Source organism: Neophocaena asiaeorientalis, unplaced genomic scaffold, assembly GCF_003031525.2.
Source record: "Neophocaena asiaeorientalis asiaeorientalis breed wild unplaced genomic scaffold, Neophocaena_asiaeorientalis_V1.1 scaffold78, whole genome shotgun sequence".
NCBI lineage: Eukaryota > Metazoa > Chordata > Mammalia > Artiodactyla > Phocoenidae > Neophocaena > Neophocaena asiaeorientalis.
In genome coordinates this window covers 5,598,307-5,614,308 of record NW_020175018.1, presented here as the reverse complement: position 1 = coordinate 5,614,308, position 16,002 = coordinate 5,598,307, and the positions used below count along the sequence as shown (strand labels likewise).

Genomic DNA, 16,002 nt, shown 5'->3' with positions numbered 1-16,002 from the left:
GGGGGGTGTTGGGGGGTGTGGTGGTGTCCTAGAACCCATCCCCCGCAGATACCAAGGGACAACGACTGTATCTGCCAAAGATCACTTACTTCTCAGGGACTGAGTGAGAGAGGAAGAATTCACTGACCTGATTAGGACCCACCCTACAGAGATAAAGAAGGAGGAAGTACATATTAAGTGTAGAAACATGGGCTTCCGGGTTTAAGAACTCCTCTGAGGGGCATGGGCGGCTTTCAAACCGGTTGCTGTGTAGGCTGAGTAAACATTGCAGAAAAGCCAGATCCATCGAGTTCAATGTGAATGCAGTGAATGTGTAAATGCGAGTAGATAAGTAGGGAGAAAGCCCGCCTGTTGCCAGGCGGGGAGTGGAGCGGTTGTTAAGCTCAGGGTTTGTGACTTAAAGAACTGACCCATATAGCCAGCTTTCTCTTACTGATGTCATTTTAATCGGATGTTCTTCCAAATTCACCCTTCACTGACCCCATACCTTTTTCCCCAGAGGCAGTGTGGAGCAGTGTATTTACATCTGCACTTTGTACAGCTGTGGGTCCTTCTCTCGTCACACCTGGTGGGTCACACCTTGGACACAGCGCAGCAGCCAAAGTACCATTTCGCTGAATGACCTGGAGGAAGCTCAGCTTGACACCGTGCCCTAATAACTGTCGGAAGCATTTAGTGCACACTTCCTATGTTCCAGACACGCTGGCTGCTAACTTTCTTTACATGCATTCATTGCTTTGATCCAGGCAACAGCCCAATATATTATGTTAATCTGCCTTATAGATTTGTAAATTGAGGCAAAAGGAAATCAAGCAAGTTGCCAGAGTTATGTAGGTAATTAATGGAAAATCTAAGATTTGAACTGTCGATGTCTCAGTTCCAGAACCTTGTGCTTAATCTCTCTACTATATTGTATGCTGGCTGCTGTGCATAGATTTTCCAGCACAAGCATGGGGGCATTAGGGGGCAATGCTATAATAATAGTTACGTCTTAGGAATAGGAAGGAAAGTAATATCAGGCCATCACTAATACCATTGAGCTAACTTTGCTTACAAATCACCAGTCACCCATGGGGGATTCTTACTGGTCTCATGTCTAGAGCTCTCCCAGGTGCTGAACATAAGAACTCTGGGTCTAGTTCCAGGCCATGATGCAAACACAAGTAAGGTTCCCATTTGGTGGATACATGAATGGAGGCTTAGACAGTGATGTAATATTCCCAGGGGATTTGTAGTAGTTGGCAGATTTGGGGCTCAAATTGAGGCTGATCTGGCACCAAAGTCCTTGTTCTTACAGGAGATTTTGTGCAGGCCATTTCCCTTCTCTTTGTTTCTGTTTCTTTGTCCTAAAACAAAGGAATTGAATTAGATCAATGTTTCAGTACCACCTTAACAATTTCTGCTCTATTTTTGTTCTGTTTATGCTACTTAGTATCTTTCCTTAAATTAACCCACTTCTTATATAAATGCATACATTCACAAAGGAAACGCCCTATCACTGTCACGAATTTCTTTTTTAAAAAGCATTACGTCCACTAAATATATGGTAACTGTACAAATAATACAATGAAAACAAAAACGGTGTAAAGATATTCTAGTTTATATTCTAGCTTACATTACATTCAGCTATGTTCTTGCCCGGCCATATCTCTAATCTTTAGGCCTGCTTTCTTTGTGTGAAAAAGGAATATTTAAAAATGTTAGAGATTTTCTGATGATGGCCATTCTGACCGGTGGGTGTGAGGTGATACCTCAATGTAGTTTTGATTTGCATTTCTCTAATGATTAGTGATGTTGAGCATTCTTTCATGTGTTTGTTGGCAATCTGTATAACTTCTTTGGAGAAAAGTCTATTTAGGTCTTCTGCCCATTTTTGGATTTGGTTGTTTGTTTTTTGTTATTGAGCTGCATGAGCTGCTTGTAAATCTTGGAGATTAATCCTTTGTCAGTTGCTTCATTTGCAAATATTTTCTCCCATTCTGAGGGTTGTCTTTTCATCCTGTTTATCGTTTCCTTTGCTGTGTAAAACCTTTTAAGTTTCCTTAGGTCCCATTTGTTATTTTTGTTTTTATTTCCAGTTCTCTAGGAGGTGGGTCAAAAAGGATCTTGCTGTGATTTATGTCATAGAGTGTTGTGCCTATGTTTTCCTCTAAGAGTCCGATAGTGTCTGGCCTTACATTTAGGTCTTTAGCTGGAGAGGGTATGGAGAAAAGGGAACCCTCTTGCACTGTTGGTGGGAATGTAAATTGACACAGACACTATGGAGAACAGTATGGAGGTTCCTTAAAAAACTACAAAGAGAATGATCATACAACCCAGCAATTCCACTACTGGGCATATACCCTGAGAAAACCATAATTCAAAAAGAGTCATGTACCAAAATGCTCTATTTACAATAGCCAGGACATGGAAGCAACCTAAGTGTCCATCATCGGATGAATGGATAAAGAAGATGTGGCACATATATACAATGGAATATTACTCAGCCATAAAAAGAAACGAAATAGAGATATTTGTAGTGAGGTGGATGGACCTAGAGTCTGTCCATGCAGAGTGAAGTAAGTCAGAAAGAGAAAAACAAATACCGTATGCTAACACATATATGTGGAATCTAAAAAAAAAAAAGTCATGTAGAACCTAGGGGTAAGACGGAAATAAAGATGCAGACCTACTAGAGAATGGACTTGAGGATACGGGGAGGGGGAAGGGTAAGCTGTGACAAAGTGAGAGAGTGGCATGGACATATACACACTACCAAATGTAAAATAGATAGCTAGTGGGAAGCAGCCGCATAGCGCAGGGAGATCAGCTACGGTGGTTTGTGACCACCTAGAGGGGTTGGATAGGGAGGGTGGTAGGGAGGGAGACGCAAGAGGGAAGAGATATGGGAACATATGTATATGTATAACTGATTCACTTTGTTATAAAGCAGAAACTAACACACCATTGTAAAGCAATAATACTCCAAAAAGATGTTAAAAAAAAAATGTTAGAGAGAAGCTAAAGACATAGTAGCACCAAAATGAGTCTTTCTCCACAACTTAACCAGGATTGAGAGAGAGTTGAAAATGGAAATTTTTTTCACTGTATGAGTTAAAGTTACTTTATGAAAAATTGGGTCTCTACTTAAAGCCGTGTCTCTTCTGGTCAGCATGAAATGCTTTACCTGGGAATCTGTAGCATCTTTCCAGCTGTTGCAGTCTTTAATTCTAAGAATATTCAAAGGCTCCTCCAATAGTTAGAGATCCAGTTTGAGAGACTTGATTGGATGGTTAAATGGGAGGTATGAATCTAGACTGAGTTGGGGAAGAAGGAAGTAAAAAGAGAGCTGTTGTTATACTATAGTTATCCTGAAACATCTTGAAGGGAGGCAGGGATTAGAGTACATAAAAAGCTCAGTGCTGGAAACTTGTTTCCAGAGCCACATTCTAACCTTTTCACTCATTTATTGTTTCACCTTGATGCCCATTAGCTTCCTACTCTGAGGCCCTTCCCATGAGTCTCACCTACTTGCCTCTCCCTTGTTTGCCGGAGAATGGAAAGGACTGGTTTGAATGTAAAGAGCTATGTCTAATGAGGATTTGCCTTTTTAAAAAAATACTCTCCTTTTTTAATTGAAGTATAGTTGATTTATAATGTTTTTTGTTTCGGGTGTATAGCAAAGTGATTCAGTTGTATATATCTTTTCAGATTCTTTTCCCTAATAGGTTATTACAAAATATTGAGTAGAGTTCCCTGTGCTACACAGTAGGCCCTTGTTGGTTATCTATTTTATATACAGTAGTGTGTATACGTTAATCCCAAACTCCTAAGTTATCCCTCCCTCGACTCTTAACAGTTCTGTAGGGGCAATTAACAAGAACCGTGAATTTGCTCTGCCCTCATCAATGGTTGAGCATTTGGCAAATGTGCCTTCACTTCCCTCAACAGCTCAGTGAAAGCAGCGAGAGTTAGTGTCTCATCTGGCACATCAGAAGATGAGATACGGAGAATACTGGTAACTCAGTTAAGTCCCTCAGCTTCTGAGGCCTGTAGAGTCCGACTGTCTCACATCCTGTGCTTTCTTTCTGTGGTGGTGAGGTGCTGAAGGTTTTCCTGGGTTGGGGAAGAGGGGGTGCTTGGATTGGGGGCCGTTTCTGGACTGTCCCTGCACCCTGGGGGTAGGGCACCCTGTCACACCTCCCCGCTCAGCCTTTCTTTATTCACTGACAGACTGATGATGCTAATGAGACCCTACTCATGGATGTGAGCCCCTTGGGGGCCAATTAACTTCACTTCACTTCAGCTGCCAGGAACCTCAGAACTAAATCCAGATCAATTAACTCTTCCCAGGTGCCTGGTAGCATCTCTTCCTTCACTCATTTTAACTATTCTTTGTTCCATTTTTATTTTTAATTATCCTGATTTATATCTTATTTAACTTTGTAATATTACTTTAGCTGTGTCTGGAGGTAGGTGGGGTATGAATTCTAGATAAATCAGTAAAGTCGCTTTAGTGTCATCTCTGTAGAGGGAGAATGGCTCTTGGGTCCTCTTCTGGATGGAGAAGCTGAGGTTGTCTCTGAGAATGTGACTTGGAGAGGTGAACATTTTCTGGAGCACAAAGGCACTAGGGAAGGGGCCAAATCTGGCCCACTACTTGTTTTTGCCAATAAAGTTTTATTGGCACAGAGCTATGCCCATTTTAAAAATTTATTGTCTATGACAGCTTTCATACTATAATGGTAGAGTTGAGTAACTGAAGCATAGACAGTACGGCCCCTAAAACTGAAATATTTACTACCTGACCCTTTAAAGAGAAAGTTTTGTATTCCCTACCTAGAGGAAAACAAGATTAGTAGAAGCCACTGTCCAGGTATAAAAAAAGAAGCTGAAGTTTTCTTTATCTCCCCCCTTCATTTAGTGCCTCATTTTTCCTTTCTTCCTTAATTACTTCTTCCTTACCTTTCCTTTCTCTCCCTCCCTCCTTCCCTCCCTCCCTTCCTTCCTGACTGCCTGCCTACCTTCTTTCCTTCCTCTCCTCCTATTTTGAGCCAAAAGATTCCTTCTAGTCCATTCCTCTCTGTTAATGAAGAGGACACTGAACTCTAGAGACTGGAAGTGACAGCCCAGATAAGGTGGCCAGAGAGTGGCCGTGAAGGGACAACCACTTCTCAGCTGGTGTTTTTTTCCCAGCATCCTTCACTGTGTATACAGAACATGGTTAGGAGCTAAGAGGAGACAAGAGATATAAAAATATAGAAGAAGCATTTAACACAGTGCCTGGCACATAATAAACGATCAGTGAGGCTTAGCTGATTTCAAGAAAAGCCCGGTCTGACTGCAGAGGCAAAAATCATCTGCTCACAATCCAAATGCCAGCAACTAGTCAGAGCCTTAGAGACTGGTGTTTTTCAAGGCATCAGCAAGATCGGCCTGGAGAGCCTCCTGAACCCCACCATCCCTCCCTGCATCATGGCCACCTCTGAATCCATTTTAAAAACGGCTACCTTAAGCCAGTGTCCTTATTTCAAAAGTGGAGGAAGTTGGGTAACTCAGAGAGAAGTTAACTTGCTCAGAGCCACAGAGTAAGGTTGGGGGACAGCCAAGATTGGAACCCAGGTATCCTAGGTTCCCAGACTCTCTTTCCACTGCAAGATTTCGTTAAGTAACCATGGAATAGTGGCATATGTTTTAAAGGACAAAGAACAATTATCTCCCCTGCAAGCTTTAGGATTTGCAAAGGGGCTGATGCAGTCAGGAAAGACTTCCTGGAGGAAGCAAGGCTTAGGTGGAACAAAATGGGCAGAGAAAATGTTGTGCACTGATAAAGACAGCAGGACATTGCCCAGACTGTCCAGAAATTGGACTTACTGTGGTTTCTGGATCTATACAGTTGTATAGAAAGGGATAACAAGATTTGGGAATTAGGTTAGATCTAGTTAAGGGAGAGATTAATTAAGATATTTGGACTTGATCCTGTAAACCCAGATGCATCTGTTAGCAGAGGGATGCATTGTATTTGACTCTCACAGGTAGAGGGTAGGGGAGAGATCATTTGTCAGTGCTTAAAATGGAGAGATTTCACATAAAAATCTGGATTTCCATCTGACTTCTGAGAAATCAGGTGACATGGCAGCTTAAGAATACCATCGCTACACTGGAAGCAGTCTGCTGTCCTAGACTGGGTAATGTGCTACCATTTGTCACTATGCTTCCTTCTTAAACTTTGTACCAGACCACTTCATTCCCTCGCATTTATGGCCTGGACTCTGTAGGCTGTTGTGTTTACATTCCCTGAAGAAGTGGTGATACACTAAAAATTCGTCATCACACATATGATGAGATCAATGTTAGAGGGTGTTTGTTTGCTCATCAAACATTGAGTGAGCATCTATTTCCTGCAAGGCTCTGGAAGGGAAAGATTGAGTTCAGGAGATGAATTAGGAGGCTGATCAAGTGGTTCAGATGAGAGAATATTAAAACTACTTAGGAACAGAGCCATCCATCGTGATGGGAAAGAGGTTGGACCTTCTTCCTCAGTCTTCATAGTCCTGCTTTTAAAGAGAAAGCTGCCCCATCCCATTTCCATAGAGTCAGGTACCTGTCCTCTTAGACTTTTCCATCTGGTTTCTTTTATATTACATTCATCTGAGAAAAGGGATCCACCCTCTTTCCTTCTCATATTCCGTCTCCCTCCCTTTCTCATCTTCTCAAATGCACACATCTCCTCTGGTCCTGACTGCCTGCAATTCACCCCCTGCATACTGAGTAGATAGTTCTGAACCTCTGAGGGTGGGCATGAGCCTTCAGAGATCTGCCTGGCAGAGGGCAGACCAGGAAGAGCCGGGCAGGCAGCGTCAACCTCAGTGAGCTGCCTTTTCAAATCATTACAACTGCTTTGTTTCCACCTCTGTATTTGACTGCGGCATTCTTGTTTCCTCTGCTCCCCAGTACAGCATGCACGCTCTTGCATTTTGCTCCCACCCTCAGATCCCACCCTTTCCATCACTTCCCCAGTGTGTTCCCCAAAGGCTCAAATGTCTTTCCATCCCTCACACACATTATAGGATGATTGCTGAATTTGGGAAGTTGGCTTCACTGGAAATGGTCCTTATGCTGAAACAAAGCAAAACAAAACCTTGGGCTTCCCTGGTGGCGCAGTGGTTGAGAGTCTGCCTGCCGATGCAGGGGACGCGGGTTCGTGCCCCGGTCTGGGAAGATCCCACATGCCGCAGAGCGACTGGGCCCATGACCCATGGCCGCTGAGCCTGCGCGTCTGGAGCCTGTGCTCCGCAACGGGAAAGGCCACAACAGTGAGAGGCCCTCGTATCGCAAAAACAAACAAACAAACAAAAACAAAACCTTACCAAAAAGATCAATGCCTGTAGGAATAGGAGAGGATGCTTGGAGCAGTAACAAGTATATGCAGGAGGAGTCAAGAAGACTTGGTCTTTTTATTCTTGGTTTCTGCCATTAACTGGCTATGGGACCTTGGGCAAGCCTTGGTTTCCTTTTTCATAAAATGAAGCAGCTGGACTTTACTCTCTTTAAGGACCATTCAACCTAAAATAGTTAAGAGGATTAGGAGGACATTTCTTTTTTTTTTTTTGTGGTACGCAGGCCTCTCACTGTTGTGGCCTCTCCCGTTGCGGAGCACAGGCTCCGGACGCACAGGCTCAGCGGCCATGGCTCACGGGCCCAGCCGCTCCGCGGCATGTGGGATCTTCCCGGACCGAGGCACGAACCCGCGTCCCCTGCATCGGCAGGCGGACTCTCAACCACTGCGCCACCAGGGAAGCCCTAGGAGGACATTTCTGATGGGTGTTCTTTTCAACATGTACATGACGTATTGATATGCAAACCAGGAGATTTTTACCCATATGTTTCAGCCTCGGTAAGAACTACCTTCCTGGAGGGCAGGCAAGGCTCAGGTAAGACTCAATGGAAGAACTTCCCAATTATGTGAGATCCTAGTGGGTCTTAAGGAAAGCTCTTTCCCTTCCCTGCGGATCGTCATGAATAAGATGAACATCAGACCGTAAGATTCTGTACTCCCCGGAGATAGAAGGCCACATCAGATGACACATTTGGGTCCCTCCCTGCCTTAGTAGAGTGTTGATGATCTCACAGAAAGCCAGTTTTAGGTTTATGGATGTCGGTTGCCTCATCCTCAGGCATGACGCCCGGCACATGAAAAGTGTCCAGTAAGGACCTGTTGACTGAGGGAAGGTCACTGATATTTGATCATCATATGTCATAGCATGCCTGAGTCAGAAAGGCCCTTAGGGATCATTTGAAAGCCCCACTTGTTTCCTACACGGACAAACTGAGGTCCATGGTTAGGATGAGCCTTGATCCAGACCACACGATGAATCAGAAGCCAAGCTGGGATTGGAGGCCGGGCACCCTGACTCCCAAACCAGTGCTTTTGTACCGACCAACTCTCATGGCATCCGGAATGGTGACTTGGCTCAAACAGTCTTAGGTTAACCATTTCCAGAGCGCTCTGTGGGTTTTGTGTAAATTATCTGAGCCTTCTGAGGGAGGCCCAGCTGGAGCTTTCTCTCCTCCTGAGCTGGCTCTTCCTGTTGGTCTCTGTCAGGAGACCGTTATAATTTTCTCCCTGTTCCCCAGCAGCGCGTGACCACCCCATCACTCACTCTAACAGACCCTGCTGAGCACCCACAGTATATCTGGAAGCCATCTTCTGTTTGGAAGTCAGTGGCAGTCAGCCAACATTTCACTAATATTTGCTTTCCTAAGGCTTACACAAATCAAATCCATTCACTTCCTCAGACTCCATCCCTCTTGTCTGGCATAATTTCCCCTCATCCAAGGCAAGCCAGAGTTGAGCATGGTGCGCTCTCTCTCTCTCTCTCTCTCTCTCTCTCTCTCTCTCTCTCTCTCTCTCTCTGTCTCTCTGTCTCTCTGTCTCTCTCCCTCCCTCTCCCCTCTTTCCCTCTTTTCCTTCTTCTCTCCCTCATTTCTTCCCTCCTTCCCTCTCTTTCCTCCCCTTCCTTCTCCTCCTTCTTTTTCTTCTTCTTTCTCTCTCTCTCTGTATAAGTTTCTTCTTCAATTCACTAGCATAGAATCATAGCCCAAGACAATATTAAATTGGGAAGAAATCTAAGAAAACACCCAAGCCGAACTTCTTGATTCTATAGGTGCAGAGACCAGATTCCAGAGACATGGGGATACCAGTTACCCTGTGTCGCCTCTGCAGTGGTACTAGGAGTAGGGCTAGAATTCAGGCATCCTGACTCAGCATAGGGTCTCAGCCAGGGTCAGTTAAACCTCATAGCATCCTCTAATTTAGCCTCCATAAATACGCCTGCTTCAGGCTTGATCTGGGCTGATGGTTCTGGGCCTGACGCTGGATCTAGGAAGGAGCGGGACACCGTGTTTGGGGAATCTTAGGTTCACCGCTTCAACTCCCTGGAACCCAGTTTCCTCGTCCATGCAGTAAGGACTCAGTTCCACATGCTGCAGGTGACATGGTGGTGTTGTGAGGCTCAGATAAGGTAATGTGCCCCCTCAGTTCGAGTGTGTTAGATTATGTGCCCATTCCTGCTGCTTGCTATTATTAGCCTCCTCCCTTGAATGGGGGCTTTCAATATGTCAAAGTTGTGTTTATTCTGTAGTGAGCATTTGGGGCATCCCGGCAAGGAAGCAGGTGTGGTACTTTGGGGCAAAGGATCTCTTTTAGGGGCTTTCCCATTCGACTCTCTGCCTACTGTGTGCTAGGCCCCAGGGCCAGCAGGGCAGCAGCCAGCTGTCTTCTGGGACCGCATTTAAAGCCGCCTCTGTCCGGGAGTGTGCCAGCTAGAAACAGACCAGGCGTTTCCTTCAGAGTTTCACAAAAATGGATCCTTTGGGTCAAAGGCTCCTTAATCTGCAAAACACAAGCTGTTTGCCTGACTTGAGGCCTCAGCAGACTTCCTAGGCTTGAAGGGGCTTTGGTATGGAAAAATGGTTTGTGTTTTGAAGATTAAGGGTCCTTTCATCCAAAAGATGAAATTTTTTTTCTTCTTTCCTCAAGCTCCCAATGAAACACCTTGTTCCCTTCTGGCTTAAAATCTGCAAGCCTCCTTTCTTATGCATAGATGGATTAAGTTACACTATACATTCACAGCCTCTGAGAAGGAGGGAATCTCAGTGAATATTTAGTGCCCCCCTCTTTCAGGACTAGTGCTCCTGTCTTACTCCCTATATGGGCCAATCATCCATAGAAACACATTAAAATCATCTGGGTTTTTTTTAAGACTAAGGCTTCTGGGATTTCACCTTCAGAATTTATGATGATGTGTGGAAGGGAAAGCGCGTTGTAAAAAGACTGCTTAGGACTCGCCGTCTACACTAGCTTAAAGATGACTGGCTTGGGGGCCAGATTCCTCAGCCCAGTAGCTGACAGTGCAGTGTGGGGTTAAGAGCCTAGACTTCGGAGACACCTTGAATCGCATCTCAACTCTGACTCCTACTATCCATGATGTGACTTTGAATAAGTCACTGAACTTCACTGACCTTCAGTTTCCTTATCTACAAAATAGGAATAGTAATATTACCTAGTGTGCCTGTTAGCTACCCTCCCCTTCACCCCCCTCCCCCTACTCATCACCAATTCAGTGGCTTTAAATAACTGGCATTTATTATTAAGCTCATGCATCTACGGGGAACTATATTCAGTATCTTGTAATAAACCATAATGGAAAAGCTCATGTATCTGTGGGTCAGCTAGGGGCCCACTCATCTGACCCAGTCTCACTGGTCTAGACTGACCTCCTTGCTATTGCTGTTCAGCTGGGGCTCTGCTCGAAGCTTGGCTTGGCTGAGGCATGTTAGCTGGACTGTCTTTCATCCTCCTTCTGAAACACCTGTCACATCTGTTTTGTGGCAGTAACAGAAGTACAAGAAGTTAAGCAGAAACCCACAGGGTCTCTTGAGATACAGACTCAGAATTAGCACAGCATCACTTCTGTCTCATTCTACTGACCAAAGGGACTTCCAAAGATGAGCCCAGATTCAAGGAATGGGGAGTAGACTCCACCCCTTTAGCAGAAGAGCTGGAAGACTCCATGAGGAAGTACCTGATTATAGGGAGGGGTGATTTGGGACCATTAAAATAATCTACCACATCTAACCCACTGGTATTGTGGATGTCAACTGAAATAATGTTTGTAAAGTTCTTGACACAGCTCCCGTCATATACTAGATGTTTATAAATTATTTTCATCATGATCATTAGTATAGGAAGGACTCAGAAATGGTGGCTAAAATGATTAAATCCAGATTTCCTAAATATAGCAACACAGATAGGAAGACAGATGCTCAGAATGGTAATGAAGCTTTCTCGAAATCACACGGATGGGACTAGTTGGGCCCTTAAAAGTCAGACAGTGCAATGGTTTTTTTTTATTTGGGATTTGAAGGACAATAGGAAGGATCCTGATTCTAGCTCATGGTGATACTTGACATTCCAGCAACACTAAGGCATTTCCTCGGGTTAAGCGATGGCCTCAGAGGACCCTACCTACCCCCCTCCCCTGCCAACACAGTGGGTCTTTAGTATGCGTACTACTCACCTGGAACATTTATTAAAAATGCATTTTGTGTTGAGAAATTGCTGTTACGTGGTAGGGCTTTGTGCATTGCTAGCTGTAGAGAACCAAACTCACTCTGGATTAAGGTTAAAAAGATAAACAAAGAAAGCAAAACAAAATAACACACTAGCTTTGAGACCATGGGAAATTACTGGACGTTTCTGGCCTCCGTTTCCTCTCCCACTAAATGAGAATAATAATCAGGGAATAATAATCATACCTTCTTCAGAGGTTTGTTTTGAGGGCTCAGTGAATTATGTATGTTGTATTAAAATGGTTTACTGATGTTCCCTTGCTGAATGTTAATTTCTCATTTCTGGAATGGAAGGTATAAATCTCTGCCCTACATATGTTCAAAGTGCCTCTGAGATCAAAGGGAAGCTCTGTCCCTTTGCAGCATGAGGTCTTGCTGGAATGCAAGGATGGAATGAGGGGTACCTTAAGAGAGAAGGTACTTACAGTCTCCAAACTGACCATGCTTTTTAAGATCCGTGATTGCCAACCCAGCACCTGCTTAAACCCTCAGATGTGTGTCCCCTGCCTTCTTCTTTGGGTTCCATGATTGTCATGGACAAGCAGGAGTTGTAACAGTCCTTTTAGTTCATTCTTTTAAAAGCACCACGTACAGGAATGAAGCCATTGCACAAGAACGAGCGGAGCCCCAGGACTTTCTATCCAAATGGATCCACCAGGAACCTTTCATCTGCTTTTATTAGTGACCTGTTGGAAACATGAAGCCCAGGGTCAGAGCTTTTGAAGAGTAAGTGCTGAAATTTAGGTTCAGATGGAAATGTGTTTTATTTATTTGCTCCACTGAGTATTCAGAATAGATTAGCCACAGGGAAGATCTCAGCCATCAACTCAGCAGAACACTATTTATTGAACAATTATATTTTGAGCACCTGTGTGGTGCCGGTTCCCATCTTTGGCATCCCTTTCTGACTCCAGGATCTTCAGTACTCCTCTGTAGGGAGAGCAGCCTTTTCTTACTCATCTCTGTATCCCACGCAGCATCTAGTTTAGTGATTTGCACCCAGTAGGTGAGTTTGGATGATTCCATGCCTTTTGCTCATACTAGGCCCACTACCTGAAATACCTTCTTCTATTAAGTCCTTTTTTCTCCCTTCAGCTGGAAAATCTTGAACCATCAGACCCCAAGAAAAATCTCAGCACCCTGGGAAGTCTTCTTGAACTGGTTGTGTTTGAGTTAACTTTTCCCCTCCCTTTGTTCCAACAACTCTTTATTCAGGTGTCTGATAAAACTCGGTACACTGTTTTGCAATTTGAGGTCTGTCACTAGCATATGGCCCCCTAAAGCCATAGACACTTTTTTATTTTTATTTTTGATTCCCAATGGCCAGTGCAGAGTTTGGCATTCCACCCCAGTTCCAGCCCTCATGCTGTTCTTTCAATCAGTACTAATTTCCTCTCCCTCCCATATTTTTCTTTTCTTCTTTAATTGTGTATCTGTCCCCTGAGTTTCTAAATATAGAATGGATAAACAGCAAGGTCCTAGTGTACAGCACAGGGAACTATAGTCAATATCCTGTGATAAACCATAGTGGAAAAGAATATGAAAAAAAGAATGTGTGTGTATATATATACATATATATATATATATATGTATATAGGTATAACTGAATCACTTTGCTGTACAGTAGAAATTAACACAACATTGCAAATCAACTATACTTCAACAAAATAAATTTTTAAAATCTTCATCCTTTCGTTGACTGTTTGCTTCCCTCCTTGGTGGAGTGAAAGGAGAAGCATTGACTACTGCTTTTTTGATCTTTCCTCCTCTGCCAAGCACCCTACACGTTATGGCTCCATTTATTCATGTCCCTGCATGCTTTCATCTCTTTCAAGGAATCTTCCGTTCCCATCAGGGCAATGAAAACTGCCAATCACCTCTGTATTCTGAAGTCCAAGAGGCATTTTCATTCCTTATGTTGGACCACTCTGTAGCTTTTCAAAACTTGAGACTCTTCGTAAATATTTCTGCTCCCCTGACTTTGTTGACATTATCCTCTCATGATTCTTCCCCTCCCCCCTTACCATCCCTTCTCACTGTACTTCATAGGGGCCTTCCCTCTTCAGTCCGCCTAACTGTGAGCACGGCTCCATATTTGTTTCCGTGACTGTTGTCTCACACGTGTTCACTGGGTATTCTCAGCCAATTCCAGAGCTCTAACTACCACTAGTTCATGTTGATTTACAAACCTCTACCTCTAGTCCTGGCCTCTCTTCTGATCTGTACTGAAGGATTCTATAGCCTACTGAAAATTCTGATTTGAATGTTCAACAGACACCTCAAACTCAACAGGTCCAACAGGAAACTTGTCATTATTCATTCTAAATCCATTGATTTTTCACTATCATTTATTATCATGAATGGCACTGTTATCAGCCTAATCATCAAACCAGATGTAGAAGTCATCAGAGACATTGTTCCTTCTTCTCCCCACTCTCCCAGATAGTCACCAAATCTTGCTAGTTTTGCCTTTCAATTTTTTTTTTAACTTTCTGTCTCTCAAATATATCTTCTTTAGACCACATCTGGCCTAGACTATTATAACAGCCTCCTCAATTTTATCCTTGTCCCTTCTTAAATCTGTCTACTACCCCACTGAAAATGAAACTCTAACATAGAACTGCTCTGTTTAAAAGCTTTCATTGGTTCACTGTGATCCTATAGGGCTAGCCCTAGCTCTTCATTTGTTCAGTTCATTCATTCAGTAAATACTGAATTTAGTGCCTGCAATATGATTGTTTCCAGTTCCTGGGCATACATGGTGGGAGGGGAGAAGAATGTATGTCTTCAAGAAACTGGTTGTGCATAAAGATATGATTATAAAAAAAGAACATCATGTAGCTCTTCTGCTTCATCTCCTGTTATTCTGTGCTTCAAAATTGCCACTGCAGTAACTTTGAAATGTTTGTAGATTTTATGCTCACAACAGAATCCTTCATTCCTTTTATATGCTTCTCTCTTGGCCTGAAATGGAGGCCCCGCATTTACTCACCTCACAGATGCCCCTCTATCTTCTAAGTCCTCTCCTGGATGTCATCTCCAGGAAGCATTCTTTGAGACACTAGCTTGGGGCTCCATGCTCCACAGAACACTGGGTATACCCTATTTTTGCCCTGTTACATTATATTTATTTATATATTTTTAACATCTTTATTGGAGTATAATTGCTTTACAATGGTGTGTTAGTTTCTGCTGTAAAACAAAGTGAATCAGCTATACATATACATATATCCCCATATCTCCTCCTTCTTGCATCTCTCTCCCAGTCTCCCTATCCCACCCCTCTAGATGGCCACAAAGCACTGAGCTCATCTCCCTGTGTTATGTGGCTGCTTTCCACTGGATATCTCTTTTAAATTTGGTAGTGTATATATGTCCATGCCACTCTCTCACTTCGTCCCAGCTTACCCTTCCCCCTCCCCGTGTCCTCAAGTCCATTCTCTATGTCTGTGTCTTTATTCCTGTCCTGACCCTAGCTTCTTCAGAACCATTTTTTTTTTTTTTGGATTCCATATATATGTGTTAGCATACGGTATTTGTTTTTCTTTCTGGCTTACCTCACTCTGTATGGCAGACTCTAGGTCCATCCACCTCACTACAGATAACTCAATTTTGTTCCTATTTATGGCTGAGTAATATTCCATTGTATATATGTGCCACATCTTCTTTATCCATTCATCTGTCGATGGACACTTAGGTTGCTTTCATGTCCTGGCTATTGTAAATAGAGCTGCAATGAACATTGTGGTACATGACAGTTTTTGAATTATGGTTTTCTCAGGGTATATGCCCAGCAATGGGATTGCTGGGTTGTATGGTAGTTCTATTTATAGTTTTTTAAGGAACCTCCATACTGTTCTCCATAGTGGCTGTATCAATTTACATTCCCATCAACAGTGCAGGAGGGTTCCCTTTTCTCCACACCCTCTCCAGCATTTATTGTTTGTAGATTTTTTGATGATGGTCATGCTGACTGGTATGAGGTGATACCTCAATGTAGTTTTGATTTGCATTTCTCTAATGATTAGTGATGTTGAGCATCCTTTCATGTGTTTGTTGGCAATCTGGATATCTTCTTTGGAGAAATGTCTACTTAGGCCTTCTGCCCATTTTTGGATTGGGTTGTTTATTTTTTTGATATTGAGCTGCATGAGCTGCTTGTAAATTTTCGAGATTAATCCTTTGTCAGTTGATTCATTTGCAAGTATTTTTCGCCCATTCCGAGGGTTGTCTTTTAGTCTTGTTTATGGTTTCCTGTGCTGTGTAAAAGCTTTTAAGTTTCATTAAGTCCCATTTGTTTATTTTTGTATTTATTTCCATTTCTGTAGGAGGTGGGTCAAAAAGGATCTTGCTGTGATTTATGTCATAGAGTGTTCTGCCTATGTTTTC

General features: G+C 43.2%; 1 protein-coding gene across 1 annotated transcript in view; it reads left to right on the top strand.

Moving 5' to 3' along the window:
- The window catches only part of BRINP1 (BMP/retinoic acid inducible neural specific 1), a 179,284-nt gene that overhangs the window by 23,298 nt on the left and 139,984 nt on the right, over positions 1–16,002 (top strand). The window lies entirely within an intron of this gene.